The sequence below is a fragment of the Lactuca serriola genome, chromosome 4, assembly GCF_051521515.1.
Source record: "Lactuca serriola cultivar US96UC23 chromosome 4, Lser_US96UC23_V15, whole genome shotgun sequence".
In the NCBI taxonomy this organism is placed as follows: domain Eukaryota; kingdom Viridiplantae; phylum Streptophyta; class Magnoliopsida; order Asterales; family Asteraceae; genus Lactuca; species Lactuca serriola.
Genome location: NC_136411.1, coordinates 21355001 through 21366852, shown reverse-complemented (window position 1 = coordinate 21366852; position 11852 = coordinate 21355001).

Sequence of the window (11852 nt, the reverse complement as noted above, 5' to 3'; positions counted from 1 at the left end):
CTTACACAATTGTTTATAAATGCTTTTCAGGTACCATTGGTGATTGTAGGAAGGCGAAGACATGATCGTACACATTCTTTTAATGATTCATGTTTTGAGACATTTTTGATACTCTGATTCTATGGTTTTTATTTGAAAGAAATGGTTTGCTATCTTATGGTTTTGTAGGAATGTTTTGTAAAAAGGAAAAATTTATCATGGTTTTTGGGATGTTACAGTTGTATTTAAGCATTGTACCTTTAAATGGATGCCCATTATAGTGATGTAAAGATAAAAAGCAATTTTCAACGCCATGCTTGTGTACGTTTTTAAAGTTTAATGTCTTAAGAGGCCATATATTTTTTATTTTGATGTTTATTCAAGTTGAAAGTACATTGTTACAAATTATTTGCTTTGTAGGTTCTTGTTGATCGTGTTCATGAGTAGATAAAGAATGAACTTAGGATGGAACGTGAAGAAATTGAGGCCAGAGACAAGAAATTGTCAAAATGTATAAGGACACTTTGAAATCGAATATTAATCTTCATTTTGCTAGTTAAATATTATTAATTAATTCGGTAGTTAAATTTTAATTTTAGTTTAATATATACACTAAATTTCATTTTGTAAATTCTGGATATAGATTTAGAACAAAAAAACTAATGATAAAAATGTCATCAAAAACTGAAATGGATTGTTTTCTGAGCTTTTTCGACAAGTTATTTTGTAGATAAATTACTCAATAGCAACGAAATCTAGCGATATTAGCGACAACGGTTTTTTCGACCGAAGAATTCCATCGCTATGGCCTTTAGCGATTGAATTAGTCGTCGGGGAGATACCTCTGTTTATAGAAGTGAATGAATTGTCACATCATCATTTATTCTTCCACACAACTCTATCATTTTTCCATAATGCACTACTAAGTTTTATAGAACGCATTTTAAACGTTGTTTTGAGAAAACCTCCTAAAGTTCTTGGTTTTTTTTTTTTGTTTGAACTAGTACAAACCATTTTAAGAAATTAGGACATTATATTTCTAGTTGTTTTGAGTTTCTAGGTTACCCATAATGATGGGATGACCGCAACGAGATAGAAGGAGCTCATAGTCAAAGATCCCTTAGACGAGGAATAGGGAGTACTCTTACAGGTCACAACAATGGAGGAAAGGCAGTAAAAAAATAACAATACAACTCCATTTTTGTTTATGTAAAGAAGTGGAAGGCCTTTACGGGTCTTATGAGTACTTCAAAAATTCTTGATGAACGGTTAAATGGAAAAATTAAAAAATGAATTAGATAATGTAACAACCTTTTTCCTCGATCAAATATTTTAATCTATAGAATTCATACATTTTAAAATCACCAGTTTCAGAAATAAGCTCTCATAAGAGTACTTAGAAGTGGGTTGGGGGGGGGGGGGTGTTAAACAATCACATTATAAAAACAATAGTTAAAGTAACTAGACAATAACATGACCTTATAAGATCCCAAGTCATTGTAAATACGAGTTATACATTAGGAATGTCTATTGAGTAATTTCAGGAATTCATACCTCTGGAGTCAAAGGAATTAGCTCAATACCTTTAACCAATTAGAATTCCTAAAAATCATGTTTACAAAAAACTTTGATAAAATTCATGTCATAAGTCTTAGAAAAACCTTTAACTTATTCAAAACCCTGAAATTGTTGGTTACATAATCATAAGTCATCATTCATCATATACTCATTATATAAGTAACCTCATGAGAATCATAATCAAATATCATTGTGAAAGTTATAATGAGAATAGATTCAATGCCATATGCTTCTAACTCTTCCCCATTGTCAATTTCTTATGTCCAACGTCACAAGTAATAAAGTCATAAAGTGAGAAGTGTCTTATAAATTCATCATGGGAGAGTATACAATAATGTAGCACATCAAAGCTAAAAATTATAGTGGACTCCCGAAGTCATAGCTAGGATATATTCCCTGTGACATCCCCAATTTCACGGCCAGAAAAGACCGATTTGTTTATGCTTTGTTTTTAAAATCAGAGTAATCGTTTAAAGAAAACTGTTGCGGAATTTGTTCCCAAAAACAAAAATATGATAACCATTTATCCAAACATTTCTCAAAGAGAATGTATTTTCATTAAATAATAAAACCTTGGGATGTCATGTTCAATACAGACCAAAAGCATAAACAATATAAAAAAGACCTTATAATAGTTATTTAACTACTGATCTATAATCCAAAATCTCTCGTCAAGTCCACCAACTTATACCCTTGTGCCATTACCTATAATGAAAAGAAAACTGAGTGGGTCAGGCTTGGGAGCCTGGTGAGCATATAGGGTTTTCAACCCACAATAATATAATTATTATATTTAATCAGCAAACAATCAACCTAATTACTCATCCCCATTATCTTCTTAAGGTTTTACCCTAAGAACCAACTATCCTTCATTCATTTATTCCTAAGGAATTGGCACGAAATCCATTGCTGCCAAAGTTTATTTATCAAGTACTAAATCCATAGTTATCAGGCGCTAACTCCATAGTCACCAAGGTTCACTTAGCAAGCGCCAACTCCATAATCGCGAAGGTTCACTTAACAAGCGCTAACTCCATAGTCGCCAAGGTTTACTCAACGTGCGCTAACTCCATAGTCGCCAAGGTTCATCAAATAGGCACGAAGTCACATCGTCGCCAAGGTTTGTACAATAGGCGCTAACTCCATAGTCACCAACTATCCCATCTACCCAACATTTTCGTAGATAAAAATACTTACACAATTTAAATCATTTAACACTTGTATAAAACATCAATTCCACGCCCATCTCAAATAGACAAATAATATATAAACACATAGCACGTATTTCATAGCAAATACTTCATATTTATGTGTTAGAAGAAAGTAACTACACACTCACCTGATCAGAAGATGATCGGACAGCACTACGGCTTATAGAAGTAGTATTCTCTGGTAGATCTGGAAGATCTCCACAAAAATCGAGCTTCTCGCGGGCAGAGCTTCGGCTCGGGAATCTTACTTCTCGGGATCTTCAGGGCCTCGAGACTTGCTTCGGGGCTCGGGAATGATACCGGGGCTTTGGGGTACTTCTGACACGCAAAACGATGCAAAACGGGAGAGAGAAGAAAGAAAAAGAGCAAATGAGCCGGCTGCCCTCGCATCCTATTTATAGGAGGCTGGAGCCTCGGAGTACGCTGGGCGTACTTCGGATGAGTCCGATGACTCCCCTTCGGATAATACCGGATTTTATAATTAATTTTAAATATTAATTATTTAATAAACTTCGGAAATTCATATCTTTTTCATACGAACTCCGTTTTCGACGTTCTTTATATCCACGCGTAGGTGAGACTACGCTCTACAACTTTCGTTTAGACTCCGTCGGCTAATTTTGATTTTATTTTTATTATTTATTTTTAGTAGGCCGGGACAAGAAAACTCCGTTATAAAATCATAACTTCTTCATCCGACGTCCGTTTTCGCCTATCTTTTTATTGTTTTACTACAATTAATGAGATCTTCGATTCTCATTTAGATTATTTCGGCTAAAACCACTCGGTCTCAAATCGAGTATTCGGGCTGCATACCGCTAAGTCAAAACTTCAAAAAATCATAACTTCCTCATACGAAGTCAGATTTGGGCGTTCTTTTTATGCACGCTCATGGTTTAATGAACTCTACGAATTTTGTTTAGATCGCTAAGGCTAAATATCACTCTAACGTAAATTCACTTTTTACGTCATTCAGCGTCGTGCCGGTTCTGTCACGAAACTTCGACAGGTGATAACTTCTTCGTTATAACTCGGATTTTGGCGTTCTTTATATGTACGGAATCCTTGTAACATATACTACAACTTAGTTAAGATTATTCATCCTAAATAATCCTCTATTAAAAAGTCATTTTTGACGCTTATCGTCTCTAAATTGACTAGCCCTGATCTACGGGCGTTACAATTGTCTCCCCTTTAGGATGATTACGTCCCGGAATCATCAACGAATTAGGATTCGTATACTGACTCCATAAGTTATCTCTCCATCCTAAGTAATAACCTTGATGCTCAATCCTGCATCTGCTCTTCTTACTATGTTGGACTTTAAATCGTAACCTTCAAGTTACAAAATAAATCCTTATTGTGGACTCCTTCTTCTTTTTAGGATAAATACATTCATTTATCTATTGTAACTAACCGATGGGTCGTGTCCCGATGACCTCTCATCGTAGTCGGACTCAATTTAATATGACCACTAGGGTCGGAATAACCAGCATCCTACTAGTCATTACCGAAACAATGGTAATGACATGCTTGAATAAAACGGAAACAATTTCTAGCTTCTTGGTAACCTTGTGACTTTCCCTGATCCAAGTGTGAGTCCTGTGCTTCCGGTAGTATAGATCTCTACTACCATTCACACCTACTCGTACTCGTCCCAAGCATTGTCTCGCAGTTAACCAAGTCACCATACATAAATCATATAATAATTCAACACATCAGATAACAAAACCAGGGTTTATATTAATTCTTGAAACTATTACACAAAAGTTCAAGTTCACCCTATACTATGCCGCTAACAGGCTATGCTTCCTGATATAGACTTTATATATTAATATGAAGTCTTCATCTTTTAATCCTCCCATCCTTTTCTGCTTCGTCGAGGAACATGTAGAATGCCATTGGCTGTGGAGGTGTGTTTTTGTTTGGGTAGTCTTTAGAGATATGCCCTTCTTCGTTACATCTATAGCACACCTTCTTGATAGGTGCGCACTTGTTGGCGTAGTGCCCTGTCTTCCCACATTTGTAGCAAGTCATCTCCTCGCTACATTTCCCGAAGTGTTTCTTCTTACACTTCTCACACCACTTAGCTTCATCTCTTCCCCCATATTTTGAGAATTTGCTTTCTTTGTCGATTATTGAAGATCCTTCACGCTTCCTTTTCTCTCCAACTTCAACTCTTTCCAGACCCTTTTCTTTTATTTGGGTCTCAACATTCTTGGCTGCCCAGATGGCGGCTTTCAGAGTGGTTGCTTGCTTGACTGTCGGACCAAAGTCCGCTGGTAATCCATTGGCAAACTTGTTAACCTTGGAAAGTTCAGTTGGAATTAGGTATGGAATAAGCTTCATCTTCTCCGTAAAGCTCGTAGCGTATTCAGTGACGCTCAATTTTCCTTTCTTCAGATTCTGGAACTCATTGTTGATTTCCAGAAGATCTTGCTCAGAGCAGTATTGCATTTTCAGTTGCACCACGAACACTTCCCAAGACATCTTGATAGCTTCCCCCTTGGGCATCGAACGAGCCAGTAACTTCCACCAGCTCAGTACTCCAGATTTTAACAGAGGGATTGCAAGAGCGGTCTTCTGTCTGTTTCTACACTCGCAACTTTCAAACATTGTCTCCATTTCGGAGATCCAGTCCATGACTTGCACCGGTGTCGGGCTACCAGAAAGACATGGTGGTTTGGATGCCATGAAATCCTTGTACTTGCATCCACGTCCGTCATTTCCTCCATCCTGGTTGTTTTGGAGAACTCTTGGTGGGTTGGCTTGACCAATGGTCCCACTGTAGTTTCCTCCTTCAGACTGCCCTCCATTTACTTCGGGCTCTTCAACTTGAATTGACAATTCTTCGCGATTCTGCCTAATCAGACGTCTGGTTTCTTCCATCTGATTATCCAACATTGCATGGATCATCACTTGAACTCCGGCCATTGTCATTGGTTCAGGTGCTGCTGCTACAACAGGTATTTGTTCAATCACTGGTATTTGATTCCTGTTTTCATCAGCATTTCCAACTCCACTCCTCGTTCTCACCATTTTTGATCTATACACCGAATAAGGTGAAATTAGATCCTTATTCACGATAGATATTCAAATCATCCTTATCACTCCGAAACGTTTACATGCTAGTTCTAATATCGTAGACGCACGCTTAGAATCCTAAACACATAAGGTTTCCAGATCCGGTCGGCAACAGACCATAGATCCGAAAAATTGACATCATATACGGCAAACATATAACAATTAGCACATAATAACATTTTAGGTAATTTTCCTAAAATAAACTAGTGCCTGTATCAATTTAGGTGTACTACCTAAAATATAATGGACACACTCAACTCACAATCATTGCTTAGCATTCTAAGTTTAAGTCTAGAAATAAATCCATATTCCTAGTTCGCTTAAACTAATGCTCTGATACCAACTGTGACATCCCCAATTTCACGGCCAGAAAAGACCGATTTGTTTATGCTTTGTTTTTAAAATCAGAGTAATCGTTTAAAGAAAACTGTTGCGGAATTTGTTCCCAAAAACAAAAATATGATAACCATTTATCCAAACATTTCTCAAAGAGAATGTATTTTCATTAAATAATAAAACCTTGGGATGTCATGTTCAATACAGACCAAAAGCATAAACAATATAAAAAAGACCTTACAATAGTTATTTAACTACTGATCTATAATCCAAAATCTCTCGTCAAGTCCACCAACTTATACCCTTGTGCCATTACCTATAATGAAAAGAAAACTGAGTGGGTCAGGCTTGGGAGCCTGGTGAGCATATAGGGTTTTCAACCCACAATAATATAATTATTATATTTAATCAGCAAACAATCAACCCAATTACTCATCCCCATTATCTTCTTAAGGTTTTACCCTAAGAACCAACTATCCTTCATTCATTTATTCCTAAGGAATTGGCACGAAATCCATTGCTGCCAAAGTTTATTTATCAAGTACTAAATCCATAGTTATCAGGAGCTAACTCCATAGTCACCAAGGTTCACTTAGGAAGCGCTAACTCCATAGTCGCCAAGGTTCACTTAACAAGCGCTAACTCCATAGTCGCCAAGGTTTACTCAACGTGCGCTAACTCCATAGTCGCCAAGGTTCATCAAATAGGCACGAAGTCACATCGTCGCCAAGGTTTGTACAATAGGCGCTAACTCTATAGTCACCAACTATCCCATCTACCCAAGTTCTACCCAACATTTTCGTAGATAAAAATACTTACATAGTTTAAATCATTTAACACTTGTATAAAACATCAATTCCACGCCCATCTCAAACAAACAAATAATATATAAACACATAACACGTATTTCATAGCAAATACTTCATATTTATGTGTTAGAAGAAAGTAACTACACACTCACCTGATCAGAAGATGATCGGACAGCACTACGGCTTATAGAAGTAGTATTCTCCGGTAGATCTGGAAGATCTCCACAAAAATCGAACTTCTCGCGGGCAGAGCTTCGGCTCGGGAATCTTACTTCTCGGGATCTTCAGGACCTCGGGACTTGCTTCGGGGCTCGGGAATGATACCGGGGCTTCAGGGTACTTCTGGCACGCAAAACGATGCAATACGTGAGAGAGAAGAGAGAAAAAGAACAAATGAGCCGGCTGCCCTCGCATCTTATTTATAGGAGGCTGGAGCCTCGGAGTACGCTGGGCGTACGCGTCCGAATCGTCATGGCATGTGTCATCCGAAGAACTCGAGTGCGAGGGACGTCACGCTTCGCTGTACGCTGGGCGCACTTCGGATGAGTCCGATGACTCCCCTTTGGATAATACCGGATTTTATAATTAATTTTAAATATTAATTATTTAATAAACTTCGGAAATTCATATCTTCTTCATACGAACTCCGTTTTCGACGTTCTTTATATCCACGTGTAGGTGAGACTACGCTCTACAACTTTCGTTTAGACTCCGTCGGCTAATTTTGATTTTATTTTTATTATTTATTTTTAGTAGGCCGGGACAAGAAAACTCCGTTATAAAATCTTAACTTCTTCATCCGACGTCCGTTTTCGACTATCTTATTATCGTTTTACTACAATTAATGAGATATTCGATTCTCATTTAGATTGTTTCGGCTAAAAACCACTCGGTGTCAAATCGAGTATTCGGGCTGCATACCGCTAAGTCAAAACTTCAAAAAATCATAACTTCCTCATACGAAGTCAGATTTGGGCGTTCTTTTTATGCACGCTCATGGTTTAACGAACTCTATGAATTTTGTTTAGATCACTAAGGCTAAATATCACTCTAACGTAAATTCACTTTTTACGTCATTCAGCGTCGTGTCGCTTCTGTCGCGGAATTTCGACAGGTCATAACTTCTTCGTTATAACTCGGATTTCGGCGTTCTTTATATGTACGGAATCCTTGTAACATATACTACAACTTAGTTAAGATTATTCATCCTAAATAATCTTCTATTAAAAAGTCATTTTTGACGCTTATTGTCTCTAAATTGACTAGCCCTGATCTACGGGCGTTACATTCCCACTCACTTATCAACATACTAGGTAGCCAGTATTACATGCAACATGCAAGTGAGGATGTATCTAGATTACCATCACTAGTTATAACTCATTAAATGCCATCAAAGTCATTTAGCATAGATTTTATGTTGTACCAACACAAGTTATTCCCATCCTAGAGTTAATTCATATGGATGCACATAGTCATGAGAAAAATCATTTGAAAGTCATAATAGTGATTAAGTCTTCATATGTATGCACGCAAAGATACGTATTATATTTCACACAACAGGCAAGTTTGAAAAACACTTAGTCATTCTTCATTTTACAAAATCATCATTTATTATCCTAGGGATATATATATATATATATATATATATATATATATATATATATATATATATATATAGTAAATACTCACCTTAGTCTAAATCTATTTTTGAATGTGACTTGAGCATTAAGAATCAATGTGGAGCATTATAAATCAATTTGAAGCATTTCTGCTTAAGGTGGATCCATTGGTTAAAGGTTGCATGGCCCCTCGTGATTGTTTTGTTACTTTTTTTGAGCTAAGTGAATATGAATACTCCTTCATGTTGTGTTGAAGTATGTAACATTGATCGAATTATGTTAAATATTACGTCTTTATGTGTGTGTGTGTGTGTGTGATTTTGCATGTTTTCTTGTTTGTTCTATAACAAGTGGTATCATAGCTATGGTTTGTTATGTCAATTGAAGATATGTTGTCCTAAAAATTCGAGTTTGAGAAATTTAATGGTTTGAATGAATTCACTTTGTGGAAGGTGAAGATAAGAGCTCTTCTAGTTTAATAGGGTTGTGAAGCGAATTCGGAAGGAATAAGGAACTACCAAAGAACATGGCTGAAATGATGAAGAAAGATATTCTAGAAGTATACATAGAGCTATTTTGTTAAGCATGACAAACAAAGTAATGAAGGAGGTGGAGTATAAAACATCTACAATTGGGATTTGGGAGAAACTATGTGACAAGTATCACAACATTTTTCTCAAAAATTGATTGTATTAGAAACAACTTTCATATACTATTTGGATGATATAAAGGATCATTTAGATAACTGAAATTGTATCATCATGTATTTACAAGGAGTTGATGTAAAGATTAAAGATGAAGATCAACCTCTCATTATGTTATATTCATTGTAGAATTCTCAAGAGAACTTCGTTGATAAGGTGCGATATTGTAGTACAAATAAGTGTGAATGATGTGAATGATTCTTAATTTGCTGTCTAAAGAACTGAAATAAAAAATTTCTATAGTGAAAATGCTTTCAGTTTTTGGTTCATCGTACACAGGGGAGAACAACAGAGAGAGGTGGAGGAAATAAATGGAAGTCACTTTCCATATCTAATTCTTCAGCTAAGATTAAATGTAAAGACTGCAAGAAAAAGGGGCACTTAATAAAATATTATCCACATAAAAAGAAAAGGATTTCAAGGCTCAATCTAGCATAAATAACATATGTGCTTTTTGGAAGATAGTACCCATAATCACAATAGTTGTTAATATTACTACTAATAATAGGGTCCTTTTGGTTTACACACAATAAAGGTTTAAGAAATAGTTGATAAGAGATAAATAAAATGGACTCTGTTAGGGTGCAAAGTTCTCCATGGATGTGATGTAGGCTTACCCTATTAGGAATGTGTAATGGGTTGAGTGTTTCCTATAAATAGGAAGTGAGATGCTCCCATTTATGTAACAACATGAGAGATTAGTCTAGTGAGAGAAATATTTCATGACCCACTTGTAATAACATTCTAGACTAATGAGAGCTTAAACTATTTCATTTACTTTCTATGTTCTTGATATTGTTTGGTTCACATAATCGTTACAATTCCACATTAGTCATCAATCTCGGGATCTTACAGATTTAGTTTGTTAATTTATTAGAGATCAATACATTAATAGAAACTAGTAAATCTTTTAGGGTTTAAAGTGAAATATAGTTGCTTTCTGACAAAACAACCACTCTTTTGAAACACTAATCTCACCTTAATAAATAGAGGTGTTTGGGTGAATTTGAAGGGGTTGGAAAACACTCAAAATTAGTAAAAACCATGATTATGTTGAAACCCTCCTCCACTAGCCAAGGTACGGTGCACCGTTTACTATGCGCAATGTGTCCTGCGACATATTGCTTTTTTGTGCTTCATGTTCATTGTGTTCAGGAGCTAGAAGTGGTGTCAAGTGTTTCTGAATCTTATCTTGGGTGCGACTACGAAAGAGGATATCCGTGTTGGGCTCTTAGCACTCCTTCTCCATCAAGATCAAAATAAGTTTACAATGTGACCACTTATGGGTTTTCTAGGTTACAATAATAAAATTTACACAACGGATTCATAATCATATTATGTGTACATGCAACTTAGAAGTCTATGGAATTTTGTCAAGTTATAGCAAAATACATACAAAACAAACTTCTAACCTATGCAAATAGAAAATTACAAGTCATAACAGCTAGTTTTTTGCAATAATCAAATAATGCAAACAATCCTCTTGAGTTCTTCCTAGGAAAACAAGCACTAATAATATGGATGCCTCCAATGGTTCAAAACCAAACCCTAGAAACCATAGGATCAAAAATATGGAGAGATAGATAGATAGATAGATAGATAGATAGAGAGAGAGAGAGAGAAGAAATAGGATGAAAGGAAACTCGATTTCTCTATATGGAGTATGTAGGAATTAGTTTTGGCTGGGGATATTGTCCCTATTTATAATTGGTAGAAACCCTAATTTAAATAATAAAATAATAGTATTTTAAACCAATTAAAATTAGTTTCCTTATCAGCTATAGGAGGCTTCCAAAACCCTTCTGATTCCTCCTCAAAACCGTCCAAGGCATGGGAGGTTTTAAAATTGCCTCCGTTGCTCAACTATTGAAAATTTTCAATTCAACCCCTATGCCTTTAATTATTTGTAATTAATCCAAAATTAATTATCAGTTAATTCTTAATTAATTATTAGCTATTTCTAATTATGAGGACAACACAAAAAGACTTTACTTTTATTCACTAAGATTATATCAATTTAGTTAAGACCTTAGACACCTTAAGCCAACTACAACAAGAGTATGTGTTTCTAGATTCTTCTTGTTTATTTTTGTTGCAATAGATCTGGATGAATATGGGCCCGGTTTTGGCTTATGGGGTTATTGGTTTATTGCTTCTGATGTGTGTCTTTGCGGCCTCTTAGATCCATCATATCCCAACAGTAGTACCAGAGCCACATACATCTATCACACTTTGATTTTCGTTTTATTTATGTTAACCAATTTGCATGTTAGTAATTTTATTAGATCAGATCATTAAAAGGTTTAAACTATTTTAAATTGCTTAGATTTTATACTTATAAATGAATTAGGGTTTTTTGGATTTTTCTATTACGCAGTGTGTAGTGTCCTCTTACGCATCTATGTTAGTAGGTTCACTGTTTACCGAAGCAAAATTTTATTTTTCTATTTCCAGTATGTTTTGGTCACACTTATGCATCTAACTCGAATCTTACGTAAATACGTTTGTTTTACAAAAGTTGGATATTTTTTG